Here is a 14,409-nt window from a genome sequence, read left to right on the forward strand (position 1 = left end):
CTCTAAATGTCTGTCTCTGGCTTTCTTTCTCTTTGTCTTTGTAATACTATTTCTGCCTCTCCTTTTTCTTCCATTTGTTCTCTTACCTTTCTCTCACCATTTCTGAATACTTTTTCATTTGAGCTCCTATCCTCCAAGCCCTAATATACAGTACAAACAAAAGGTTTCAGAAATAGTACAAACACCACTATTCTACCTTTTTTTTTTTTTTTTTGGTATTAAGTTCCTTGTATTTTTTGGTTGGCATTGTAAATATTTTGGATAAGCGGATGATATAATTTGGTTGTGTCCCCACCCAAATCTCATCTTAAACTATAGTTTCCATAATCTCCACTTGTTGTGGGAGGGACCCGGTGGGAGATAGTTGAGTCATGGGGGTGGTTACCTCCATGCTGTTCTTTTGATAGTGAGTGACTTCTCATGAGATCTGATGGTTTTATAAGGAGATTTTTTCCCTCCTTTGCTCTGTACTTTTCCTTGTCACTGCCATGTGAAGAAGGACATGTTTGCTTCCCCTTCTGCCATGATTGTAAGTTTCCTGAGGCCTCCCCAGCCCTGCTGAACTGGATGTCAATTAAACCTCTTTCCTTTATAAACTACCCAGTCCTGGGTATGTCTTTATTAGCAGTGTGAGAACAGACTAATACAAAGGAAAATTTTTATTTTACAGAGTTAAGGAAAGAGGCATTTTTATGATCACTTGCTTTATATTATTTTATGAGGTCTTCTTTCTTCTGCACATTTCTCAGGATAACTCCATATCTTTTTTTTTAGAGGAATTTTTCCTGTAACTTACGGACAACACATTTTGCCAGTTAACTATTAAGGTCCTTCATTACATGATATTGTAATGAAGTCTGAGGGAAGAAGATGTTAATCAGTACCATTACTCTGGGGAGCAAGAAGCACCACAGAATGCCCTGCTGAACTTTGAGGTATATCTTTGTAGGTTCAATTTCTAACCATTGCGTTTAGTAGGTTGTACATGTTTCCTATGTTATCTTTCTACTTATGTGTGTAATTCCTGACTTTCTTTTGATGATGTTGGTGGCAATCTGTCTCTCATTAACTTTGCTTCATATTTCTCCTCTATTATTTTTTCAGTTCTTCTCATTCCTTTTTAATGTTTAGCCTTTTGGGGGCAGATTTCATCATTTACTGATGAGATTGGCTTCTCATGGATGCAGTCCTGTTACTTGGCATGCTGATGGATCCCAGCACCTGCTACTGGAATCCACACAACTATGAGGTGACAAATGTTAAACTTGTATTCTTTGTGGGAAAGTCATATGGCTGAATCAGTACCATCATTTTTCTTTTCTCTTGAGCAGCTACAATATCTCATCTTTGACTTTTTATCTAGTCTTCACTAGATTTTCCCCTCAAGCACTTTTAAAACATATAGATAATTGAATTTTGTTCCTGTTTTTTTCTCACTAACTTTCATGTCATAGTTGAAGAGAACTATGTAATGTTCATTATCGCAATTTAATTGTGAACCAAGAAACCCCTGAATTAAAACTTTACAGTATAAACTCTAATAAGAAGAGTGAAATTGGCACTTCTGGAAAGCAAGAGAGAGGAGCAGTGGTCATTATAAGCAAGATATGGAGTTAACAGTTTGTAAATGATCACTCGTTACTACTATTTCAACAGCTGCTGTTAAATGGAAGCTATCCTGGAAAACTTATTTGGAACTGAGTGTAAATATTGTTGCTATAAAGTAGAATGATTAATTAGTATATTAACTATAACAGGAATATAAGGTCATTTAAATTATAGCTTTGGGTTTCCTCCCTCCCTTCATCTCTCCATTCTTCTTTTTTCTCTCTCCATTCCTCCTTCCTTTTATTTTTTTAACAAATATCTTCAGCATACACAATCTGATCAATCAAAATTATATCAGGCTTAAATATTTCAGTCAACTGGTAATTAGGGTTTTTTTTTTCTGTCATAAATATTTATTGAGCACCTACCATTGGCTTGCTTGGTGAGTTAGTAAATTGCCTTATTTATTTAAACGTATTTAAGTCCCACAAAGGCCCTGTGACTGGTATTATTGTCTCCATTTTTCCTTAACTTATTTTCCTTCTCCAACACTTTTCCTTTTTGTGACTCTGAGTTCTGACCTATATACTTTTTCTTCTGTCTGAAGAACAACTTTTAACATTTCTTGCAAGGCAGGTCTACTGGCAACAAATTCCCTCAATTTTTGTTCGTCTGTGAATGTCTTTATTCTCATTCACTTTTGAAGAATAACTTTGCAGGGTACAGAATTCTAGATTGGTGTTATTTTTTCTCTCGCAATGCTTTTAACATTTCACTCCACTCTCTTCTTGCTGTATGGCTTCTGAGGAGAAGTTAGATGTAATTCTTATCTTTACACCTCTGTAGGTAAGGTAATTTTTTCCTCTGGGTTCTTTCAAGATTTTTTAAAAATGTATTTTCTGTAGTCTGAATATGATATGCTTAAGTGTAGCTTTTTGGCATTGATCCTGCTTGGTGTTTTCTGAGCTTCCTGGATCTGTGATTTGGTGTCTGACATTAATTTGGGAAAATTCTCCATCATTATTGCTTCATATATTTCTTCTGTTCCTTTCTCTCTTTCTCTTTCTGGTAGTCCCACTAAGCTTACATTATACCTTTTATAGCTGCTCCATAGATTTTGGATGTTCTGTTCGATTTTTTTTCCAGTCTTTTTTCCCTTTGATTTTCAATATGGTAAGTTTCTATTGACATAGCCTCAAGGCCAGAGAGTCTTGCCTCAGGTGTTCCTAGTTTACTAAGGAGCTTATCACAGGGAGTCTTTATTTCTGTTACACTGTTTTTGATCTCTAGAATTTTAAAATTATTTCTATCTCTCTGCTTACATTACACATTCATTCGTGCATGTTGTCTACTTTCTCTATTAGAATCTTTAGCATATTAATCAGAGTTCTTAAAGAAAATTTCTTGTTTGATAATTCCAACATTCCTGACATATTTGGCTCTGATTCTGATGCTTTTTCATTTCTTCAAAGTGTGCTTTTTTTGCTTTTTAATATACCTGGTAATCATGCATTGGATAAGAGAAACTGCAGTAAATCGACCTTTACTAATGTGGTGGTAAGGTGTGGGAGGAGTGGAAATGTTCTATAGTCCTATGGTTAGGTCTCAGTGTTTTTAGCCCTTGGACTGTGAGCTTGAAAAGTGCTTTTTAGTCTCCTTTACCAACCTCCTGGCCCCTGGGTGGGACAGGATGGGTGGAGGGGTCTAGAGTTGGGTATTTGCCTTCCCTGGGTCAGATAGGCTCTGATCAAATCCCAATAAGGTTAGGCATCATAAAACAGTTTCTCTTGAGGGCAGGTCTCGTGAAGAGCAGAGTGCTCTGTCATATTCCAAAAGGAGTGTTTTCCCCTGCTGAAAGTATAAGGGCATTTTAAAGCAATTTTCACTCTGAGACCCTGGTAAAGTTTCAGGAAGTAAAACTTCTAAATTTTGGGACTTTCCTATTACTTGGTCCCTGTGGAGATTTTAACTCTCAGATGTCCACACTGAGCCTCTAGCAATTTATCAGTTACAGTTCAGGTTTTTCTGTCCTGGCACTGGTTCCCTTAGAGGTTTCTACTTAAGGGTTTCTTCTCTATTAAGTTGCAATTTTCTGTATTCACCTGTCTGTCTTTCCAGTTTTGGGGGCAGCTGCTTGCACTTCTCTGACAAATCCAAGAAAAGTTGTTGATTTCTTGGCTTGTTCACCTTTGTTTACTTGCTGTTAGGATGGCATAATGACTTCCCAGCTCTAGTCTGAAAGAGGAGCTTGGTGAACCGAAAACCTTGTCTATTATTTCTATTTAAATATATGAAAGCAGGCACAGTTTTCAACAAGGCTGAGTAACTTGCTTGAGGTCACACACAAATATAAGGGATGGAATCTAAAGTTTTAAAAAATTGAACTCCAATTAAAAACTATATTTTAGCTGTTACAGTTGGTCTTTTGCTTTGAGTGACAATTACATATTGTTGTTACTTTGAATGACAGTTATATATCTGGGTGCCTATTGGTACAACAGCATTAAGTTTCAGTTAAACAGGAGAAATAAATTTTTGAGATCTATTGCACAGTATAGTAACTATATTTAACGAAAAGGTATTGTATACATAAATTCATAACATCACTTTCTACTCCATAAATGTATACAAATATAATTTGTCAATTTTTAATAAAAAATTAAACAAAATTACATATCTGGGAGCATACATTTGAATCATGGGAAAATTCTTCTATAGATTACATAATCTGAATTAATAATTGATACCACAGAGTTACAGATATTGAGTGTTTCACATGTGGAATAAAAAATGAATTCCAATTATAGTGAATAGTACATTGAACATTTCTTATCTCATTTTTGAGCTTAGTTTCTTTCATGGAAATGTATACATATATTTCCTATGTAAAACAGTTTATAAAGTACTTTATTATTTTTGAATCTCTTTTTTATTGCTATTATACTACTAACATTGCATTCATAAGAGGTCATCCTTCAGATGGCAGTCAGGATGAATGATTATTTGGCTGTCCATCAGTAAAGTTGATGATGGTATAATTTTAAAAACAAACAACAATACTCAACTTACTAGGGGTCAGGTACAAAGTTTAAGTGCTTTATAATAAATTATCTCACTTAGTTCTTAAAATAACCTTATATATAAACTGTCACCAATTTCTACTGTAAATCTAAGAAAATTGAAATTAAAAATTAACTTTCTCTTATTTCCCAGGGTTGGTAAGATGTGGGGCAAGGATTTGAACCTAGCCTCCTTGGCTCCAGGGCCCACAGTGTTAAAAATAACTCCATGTGTGTTTGTCCAATTAACACATTCCCTTTTAAGAAACATTTATTTGTGACCAGCGTCAAAAGAGGGGAAAAATTAGTCTCAGGTTTACATTATCTACTTTTTTAGAAGAGAAATAAAAATTCACTTAGAACCTAGACTCTTCTTGCTTTACTGCACAGTGGTTTGAGAGTATTGTCACATTCAATTAAAGACTCATTCACTGTGTCACTGTATTTTAATGTGAGTTGACATGGAGATAGGAAACATAATTTTAATATTAAAAATTAACATATAGTAGTGAAGGGTAAACAGCACAGACTGAATTTTTAATTTTTCAACTATTTCTAATGAAGAATATTTATCACCTTCCAATTATGAATTTACATAACATTTCTTCCACAAGAAACATTATTTTACTCCTTTCATGATCATTTTGAAATGTACAATTTTCAAATCAACTTTTCGGAAAACAACTTTGTTTTCTTTGTGGACAGATGGCAAGAATTATATCCACAAAACTTTTTGTTTTCATATTCTGGAAAAGTAGTATGCAGTCATTGTGGAATAGGGCTTTTAAAAGTTGCTCATGTCCTGCACTGAACCAATTGAATAACACAGCAAAAGAGCCACCAGTGTCTGACCTGGCTTCTACAGACCAAATAAACCCTTTGTATGTTTGTTTATTTTCATCTGTAACTGTGTTTGCTCATTTTTCATTCTGACACTTTTTGTAAAATGAGTAAAATCTTCTCAACAGTTTATACTTCCACAGATCTGTTGACATTTGATGAGCACATCCACTAAATTGAATTTAAAAGGGGTAGTTTACTTCATCTGTTTCTTTACCTGTTCCACTAATCATTTATACCAAATTTAAATAAGTTTAAATTTTTATTTTAAAGAAAAATGACAACTTTTTACTCCTTTATATCCATCTTGTGCCTGTTCATAATGGCAACCAGCAATGAGTGAATGGCTATGGAAATAAAACTATTTTATACCTAGATCTACAGTAAAATTAAGGCACTTGCCTCTGCAGTTAGGACTGTATTTTAGCTTGGTATTGGACGAATGGTAAAACTCAGGGGTACTGAACCCAGATCTCAAGAGAACCTTTTTCTGTACCACTCTGGGACGGCTGAGGAAATGCCTAAATCAAGCCTTCCATCTGCTTGGCCAAAGAAAGATTTCCACATCCATTCTAGTTTGCTCAGTAGCCTCTGAAAAAGTAATTTATTGTCTCTGTGCTTTGTTTTCTCCATCTAGTCAGTGAGGTTAATCATACTTACCACCAACCTCCATCAAGACAAACTTCTGAGAGAAAAGAATCTCACCGAGCATCAGAGATGCTGAAAAGTCACCACATAAGTATTAGTAGAAGTAGAAGGAGTGAGGGTGGGAGAACACATTATTCTTCTGTGCATTTAGCTAATAGAACAAACACTACTGTTGCCTATAAAAATGCTACTACTTCCACATTTCCTGTATGTGGACTCTAATCTAGACATTCTAGTTTGGTGGTTTTTTTTTTTTTTTTTTTTAAAGTTACAGGCTATGAATAAAATCTCTCTTTAGTTTTAAATCCAATTTACTGTAGAATATCTTGAAAAACTTAATTATGAATGAATTTTCAGAAAAAGACCGTAAATCATATATAATTTTTTATCTTTAAGAGCTGTATACATGAACTATTTCAGGATTGGCAAATATGTAGCATATGCATCATCTGTTCCTCCTTCTGCATACATGGCAGACATTGCCAATTCTTTAAGATTCTCTATTGAATAAAGACAGAGCTGCAGAATTCTCTGCAGTGTGTTTCAGGAAGCTATGACCAACCTATCAGAGTTGAGGATGAGTCAAAACCGTCTATGCCATTCCTGATCAACTCTGACTTTCTTATTTGCAGATAAAGAATCTAAGACTCAAATATTATAGGTTTTTTTTTTAACTGAAGTCATATAACTTGTTATTTTTGCTATTATTTGAATGAAAAACCAGATGTGCATGTTCCCACCATAGTTTTATTTTGTGACATCAGGCTGTTTCTACAATTTTCAAGCCTGTTTGCATTCATCATAGTCATATTTTTCATATTCTTTCTGATTGATCGACTCATTCATTTACTCTTTGATTAAGTAGCATTTATGGAACAGCTACTATGTGTACTATGCCTGGGCTAGTGACTCTGCACTCAAGAAACTTAGAGTCAAGTAGAGAAATCAAGTCTTTACAAAACTAGCCCTCATACATGATAAAGTGCCTTCTGGATCAATTTCATCTACTAGAAACACGATTGTGTTTTTCTCATTGCTTAAGCCTATGTTGCCTAGTCATTGGTGTATCTGTCCCTTTCCAGCCAAGCTTCACATTAAAATAAGTGGCTACAGTTATGGTCTTTATCTCCTTTCTTACTCTATATGACCCAACTGACTGCACATTAGTATTTTTCTCTTCTCAATCACTGAAAATGTTCTTGCTGAAGTCAATAATCATCTACATGTTAAATTTAACAGATATATTTCAATTCTTAATTATCTCACTTTATTTGAGCATTTCACGCTGCCAATCATTTCATTTCTTGAATTTCTCATTATATTATGTTTTCTTGTATTCTTTGTTATATCGCTTTACAATACTCTCCTAATTTGTTCTCATTTCTCTGAAGCTGCCTTCTCTTTAAACAGCGTGGGTTCTTTTTCTTCTTCCAATTCCTTTGAGGTTGGTTTTGCTGGGATTATGGCCTCAATTTCCTTTTCTTCTCTCTGTGGAATTTCACCTACTATTAAAACTACAAACTGCAAACTGCACTTCTAGCCTGAATATTCTTGTATCTTTCTCTCAATCTCAGATTGTGGCCTCAATTTCCTTTTCTTCTCTCTGTGGAATTTCACCTACTTTTAAAACTACAAACTGCAAACTGCACTTCTAGCCTGAATATTCTTGTATCTTTCTCTCGATCCCAGTGCAGACTAGTATATCAACTACTTACTGGGCATGTCCTTGTGTTCCACAGGCATGTAAAACTCAACTTTTCCAAAATTGAATGTATCTCCTCTCTTCAAACCTTCCTCACTTCCTGTATTTGCTAATTTGGTGCATGGCAGCACCACTGGTTCACCAATTGTTGAAGCAGAGATACTGAATTTCTTTTAACCCCATCCTTTTTCTTACCACCTCATCCTACAAATTCTATCGGTTCTCATCCCTTAAAAGACTTTAACTGTGTCCCCACCTCTTCATCACTGCTGCTAGTTCGTTAGTCAGGCCCTTGCCTTTCCTTGACTCTCTGCAGTAGCTTACTAACTGATCTAATTTCATCTCATCGTAACCTTATGAATCTCCATGTTGTTGTCAGCTGAGTGTTAATAAAACACAAACTGTATTTTTGTTTTGGCATCCAAGCTTAGAATCATTGAAAACTCCCTTTAGATTCTGGAGTAAACTCTCTTCCTTGTACTTGGCTCTTGAGGATCAGTTCCCGCCTACATTTCTATTTTTTGTCGCTCATCACTCTAACCCCCTAGTTTTCCATCAACTAACCCCTTAATTTTGACTTCAGTTTCAGCATATTTTAAGTGCCTTGAGTTCATCATCATCTCTCTTGCCTCCTTATTTTTGTATGTATTGTTTCTTCTACCTGGAATGTTCCCACCTCTCTTTTCTTAGCTATATCGACTCATCTTTTAAATGTCGATTCTGATGCCATTTGCACATGGACGCTTTACCTAATCCATAGCATACTGGGGTTTTTTTTTTTTTTTTCTTTGATTGTAGCATTTTCTTCAAGGTGTTGCAGTTGTCCTCTTTGATCTTTAGCTATTGCAGTGCCTTTCACTATTTGCAGGATGTATGGGTTGAATCAGTTGCATCATGATTCATCTTGTCCCTAGAGTCTGCCCATTCTGTCCTGGGGCTCGGACATGCCCTTGGCACAGTTCCTCTGCTTGGGTTTGTCTCTGCATTGGCTCATGGTGAGCAATATGCAATAGCTTGATCCTGAAGTCGTCAGGGGTTTTGAGAATGAAACTAGGCCGTGTCTTGTTTTTGACCGGTGAGGGGGAAAGAAAGAAAGTAATTCTAGAACAACCTACCCCTTACTTTAGAGCTTCTCTTTTATATCATCTATATTTGGCATGGAAACCATCTGTGTTTTTGTCTTTGTGGTCAGCCATTATTGTTTGTTTGGCCATGATATATGTCGGAATGATATTATTTGACTCTCCTTTAAGTACCTCCTGCTTCTTTGAGTAAGGAGATCCTACCAGTAAAATTCCTTTCTGTATCTTTGTGTTACCAATTTATTGAGATATATGGACTATCAGTTGTTTTGTTTGTAAATAATTTTATTTTTGTAAATTATGATCTATTTACCTAATTATCTATTAATATCATCTCTCTAAATCTTCTGCCGCATTTTATCCTGATACATATCTTGACTTCTTTATTAAAAAAAAGTACAGAAAATATACTGGAAGGAAATTGTAGCAGTTGTTCTGAGTGATGGAATATCAGGTGACGTTTTCCTTCCAATCTTTAATGCCTTTTATAGATGAACGAAAATTTTAAACTTTCCTGGTTAAAAAGCTTTTTAAAAGAAGAAAGAAATAAGTAAAAGGCAAATATGCTGATGGGGAATAATATAATTTTATGTTGAGACCAACCCCTTTCTCATTGAGTAATGATCCAAATTTGATTTGAAGAGAATGACATGTATTTAACCAAAATAATTCTATTAGGTACCTGCATTAACTATGGTTTAGAAGAAGTAGAAATCCATTTCAGCTTTAGAAAGCAGGGGAAAGGTGGAAAGAAGAGGAAGTGATACTGGAGCTTTATTTTAAAAGAGAAGCAAGGGTCGACTGCTGAAAATGATAAAGGAAGGTATTCCGAACATAGGAAACAGCAATTGTACAATAACCTCAGAGATATAACATAGCAAGGGCAGCTCAGAATGGCTGGATATTACTATGTTTATGAGATGACAAGAAGTAGAGAGAGTATATGTCATGTTATTGGCTGATGCCTAAAACTTTAGTAGGAATTGGTGAAAGCAAGCATTTTTGTGTGTGTATTTTTGATGAGCTCTTCAAGTATTACACGGTATCTTATTTTATTAAAATCACATTGCAATTTTTCTTTACCTCTACTTTTCATGCAGAGGTATTTTTTCACTTCTTTAAACTTAATGCAGTTTATTTTTTATAACACCCTTTAATCAATGAAATCCTGTTACCCTTCGTCACAAGTGGGTTTATTTGCATCTGTGGATTTAAAACACATTTCTTGCATTTTACTTTCCAGTTCTCAGGTGTCATTCGGGAATATGATGCAGCCATTAGTTAACAGACTTCCCCCCTGTTCCTAAATAACCTAAAGTAATATTAAACTGTATTTTAGCTAATCTGTACTCATAATTCAAGTTTTACTGTTTTTTTTTTTTTTTTTCAGAAAGCGGACTCCAAAGTGAACAAAAGTAGTTTGTGTGGAATTATTTTTACTTATGCTCCACTTTGAATGCAATGTGTGCCAAGAACATCACCTTATGATGACAGCTTGTTGCAGCCAGAAGGTCTCTAATTTAAATAAATTCTGGTTGTGTTAATCACCAAAGATACAATTATGTCATCATATGCTGTGTGCTTTTTAAATAAATGATTCTGAAACAGACTGTTCTTTGATAGTTTCATCATTTTTTCTTGAGCTTGCAGAGGAAATTTATGTAGTGGAAAGCTGACCACCTCAGCACACTCTAGATGCCTCCTGATGGCAGGAAGCTCACGGTTCTTCTTAATGAGATTGACTATTAATCTAGTGAACACTCAACTGAATGAATAAATGCAGCCATTTGTTGGAAGTCAGGAGAGTGTAAATGTTTTGTTTTCATGAGCTCCAGTCCTGATCATTCCTATCTATCCAAAGGTACTTGCTTATGTCATTTTTAGCTCTTATGATTCTTACAGTGCTCATGATTCCTATTGCATAGTCTGCTTTCCAGTGGTCCTTTGTAGTGACTTCTGAGACCCTTTATGGCTCAGTGTGGTGGCTCACACCCCAAATTGTCTTCCCGACTACCTGGGGCTGTGTGTAGAAGCTTTAGCCATGTCAGTGACTCCCCAGTCTGACCATGTGTTAGCATCACCGGGAAGTTTAAAAAAAAGACTGATGCATTTGCTTTTCATCAGCTTAAGTAAGTCAGAACCTCTTAGGAAGCGGGCTAGGCAATAGTGCCTCTTTAAAGTGTCTCAGGTGAATCTAATGTGTAACCAGGGTTGAGAATGAGTAGAACATGGATCAGGACTGAGAGGTCTGCGGGACATGCTCACCGTGGGCAGTGGTGAAGGATGCTCAGGAGTCTGGGAAGTAGTATCTTGGAGAAGTGGCAAAGACAAATCCAGATAGGCTTTTAAAAGAAGTCACTTAAAGTCAGTAGAATGGGAACTTTAGGCCTTGAAGAGAGAGAAAACTCAAAGGAGAGGATAGAGATGGGGCCTGGAGCAGCACCTGGGCAATTGTCTGGTGCTCATGAAGATGTGTGCCCAGAGAAAGTAAAATCATACTGTGAAGAGGAAATGACAGAAGAAAGGGATGATTTACCTACGCTGATAAAAAAAAAAAAAAAAAAAAAAAGAGAAAAGAAAAAAGAAAAACCTTCAAATTAGTAGGAATTACCATTTTCCCGATGACTGTCTTCTATTCTTAATTTTGGGTGCTGCTGATTTGCATGTGTATTGTTAGGCCAACTAAGGTCACTGAAAATTTATCAAAGCAACGTTAATTAAAAGAGTGCTGTCTGCCTGTTTTTTTCCTGCATTGTATACTCATAGCTTGACTGTAATAATAAGATAAAGTTCACCACGTACAGACATGAGTATTTATCTGGAGGCCTCCCGTAGGCTTATTCTTCTGCCCATTTTAAGCTCTTCCAGCATGGCCTTGCTCACAGCTGCAGGAGCTGGGTAAAAAGGTAGCCATGTATATAACCAGAGGGCCTGCTTTTCAGCTCAGGAGTTGCTACTGGCTTCCCCTGTGCCTGCCTGTAGACATTGTCTGATTTTTTACCCTGGTGTACATATTTCTAGTAAATTTCCTCCCTAGATTTGGTGGTTTGACTTTTTCTATTGGCTGAGCAGCTCTAGCTTGGCCTCATTTGTCTGCTGACCCTTAGATGCGGGATCACAGTTCAGATTCTGATTACTCAGGACCCTTTCCTGATTTCTGGGTGTTGGGACACAGACATTTAGTAACAACCATAGTCAAGAGGTCCTACTGTGTGTTCCCCATCCCCTTCATCTGTGGAGGCCACCTGTTCACAAGTAATGAGTCATTTCAATTAAGGATTTTATGAAGATGTCTGTATTAGTCCATTTTCATGCTGCTGATAAAGACATACCCAAGACTGGGCAATTTACAAAAGAAAGAGGTTTATTGGACTTACAGTTCTATGTGGCTGGAAGGGCCCCACTATCATGGGAGAAGGTGAGAGGCACATATCACATGGTGGTAGACAAGAGAAGACAGCTTGTGCAGGGAAACTCTTGTTTTTAAAACCATCATATCTCGTGAGATTTAGTCACTATTATGAAAACAGCAGGGGAAAGGCCTGTCCCCCATGATTCAATTACCTCTCACTGGGTCCTTCCCACAACACATGGGAATTATAGGAGTACAAGGTGAGATTTTGTGGGAGGAATCACAGAGCCAAACCATATCAATGTCTAAAAGTATCTTTTTGAGTACGAGTAAATCTGAAATCTGTAATAAATACGGTTAACCATTGAACAACATGGGGTTTTCTTTTTGTATTTCTCATAGGCTGATGACTGTATAATATGTGGTGCACTAGTTGCAGTATTTGGCTCTATTCAAGGAATAGTCTATTTTTAATGGGAAAAAATAGGTCATTTGGTAAAAATATCCAACATAAACATGACTTCTATTCTCAAGAGGAATTTAAAGTGAATACTTTGTGGTTTTAGAGGAACACTTTTTAGGTTGGACATGCATGTAATTTACCTGTTGACTGCAGCTGTTAACATGGAAGCAGAACGTTGATGCTTCATAGCACAAATAATTCTAGTGTAGGAACTTCAAAAAGGAGCCAGAAGAAAAAGCCATATAGTTCTGTGTTGCAACAAAACTCATGGATTAAGGCACAGGTATGAACTCATGGAAACTGAGTTAAAACTTCAGAGATATTGTGAAATCCCACAGTTTAAATGATAAAATATTCAGGTATGCATAAATCTGTTGACTTCTCAATGATAATATTGATGAGAAGCACCATTTCTACTTGATGAGGTAACTAGGGAAAGTGGAGGCAATGTTACAGGATTTCTGTGTTGAATTCCAAAATCAGGATCATAGAGATTTTAAAATATTGTGTCATATGTTGATAGGTGTATTTTTGGATGTAAAAACAATTGTATCTTTAAATGTAAATTATTAATATGATTTCTATGATAGTTTTATGTATCAATTTGGCTAGGCTATAGTACCCAGTTATTTAATCAAATACAAATCTAGGTGGTGTTGTGAAGGTATTTTGTAGATATAGTTGACATCTCCAATAAAATGACTCAGTAAGGCCAGTCGCGGTGGCTCACGCTTGTTATCCCAGAACCTTGGGAGACCAAGGGGGACAGATCACCGGAGGCCGAGAGTTTCAGACCAGCCTGAACAACATGGAGAAACCCTGTCTCTACTAAAAATACAAAATTAGCTGAGTGTGGTGGTTCATGCCTGTAATTCCAGCTACTCGGGAGACTGAGGCAGGAGAATTGCTTGAACATGGGAGACTGAGGTTGTGATGAGCTGAGATCGCGCCATTGCACTCCAGCCTGGGCAACAAGAGCAAAACTCTGTCTCAAAAAAAAAAAAAAAAAAAGACTAAGTAAAGTAGTTTCTTCTTGATAATGTGGGTGGGCCTTACCCAATCCGTTGAAAGGCTGCAGAAGCAAAAATTGATGTTTCCCAGAGAAAGAAGAAATTCTTCCTGAATGTTTTCAATATCAGCTTCTTCCTAAGAAATTCCAACCTGGTTGCCAGATCCACAGTTGCATAAGCCGTTCCTTGAAATAAGTCTCTATTTATGTGTATGCCTATGTCTGTCTGTCTACTTCATCATCTGCTGGTTCTGTTTCTCTGGAGAACTCTGACTGGTACCGTTTCCTAAATGGAAAGCCTTTTAAAGATATGAAATAAATAATATTAGGTAGATGTTGGGATAGAGGTTTATGCTTCTAATGTTCCCATTTCAGTTCTCATTTCAAGCTTTGCTAAGGCTGTGCAAAGCCTCCTGGGACATATCCTCTGCCTCTCCAGCCTGCCTGCCTGCCACACCAGGCATTCCAGCAGCAGCCCTGAGCTGCCCTCTCCACTCCTCTCATGCCCTCCTGCTTCCGGCTTTCTCTTCCTTTGTCTGTCTGTTTTCTTCTACTTCAAACACTTTTGCCCTCCTCTGCCCTTCTCTGTAAAGCCTTCTCTTCTCTCTGCCGCCTTCTCTTCACACCAGAAGAATTAGGCTTCTCTCATCCCCACTTCCCCCTTCATGCACAACATTTTACACAGAGGGCTCTGTTGAATTGTTTG

The 14,409-nt window shown here is 36.6% G+C and overlaps 1 protein-coding gene and 1 long non-coding RNA gene across 7 annotated transcripts in view; both read left to right on the forward strand.

The window, feature by feature from the left end:
- The window catches only part of LOC110740668, a 30,750-nt gene extending 20,262 nt beyond the window's left edge, over nucleotides 1-10,488 (forward strand). Inside the window, exon 2 of the long non-coding RNA XR_002515624.1 lies at nucleotides 10,270-10,488. This is a non-coding gene — a long non-coding RNA (uncharacterized LOC110740668). The remainder of the gene's footprint in view (nucleotides 1-10,269) is intronic.
- Nucleotides 1-14,409, forward strand: part of TMEM117 (transmembrane protein 117) — a 548,292-nt gene that overhangs the window by 261,451 nt on the left and 272,432 nt on the right. The gene's annotated exons all lie outside the window — the stretch shown is intronic.

The sequence above is a fragment of the Papio anubis genome, chromosome 9 (assembly GCF_008728515.1).
Source record: "Papio anubis isolate 15944 chromosome 9, Panubis1.0, whole genome shotgun sequence".
NCBI lineage: Eukaryota > Metazoa > Chordata > Mammalia > Primates > Cercopithecidae > Papio > Papio anubis.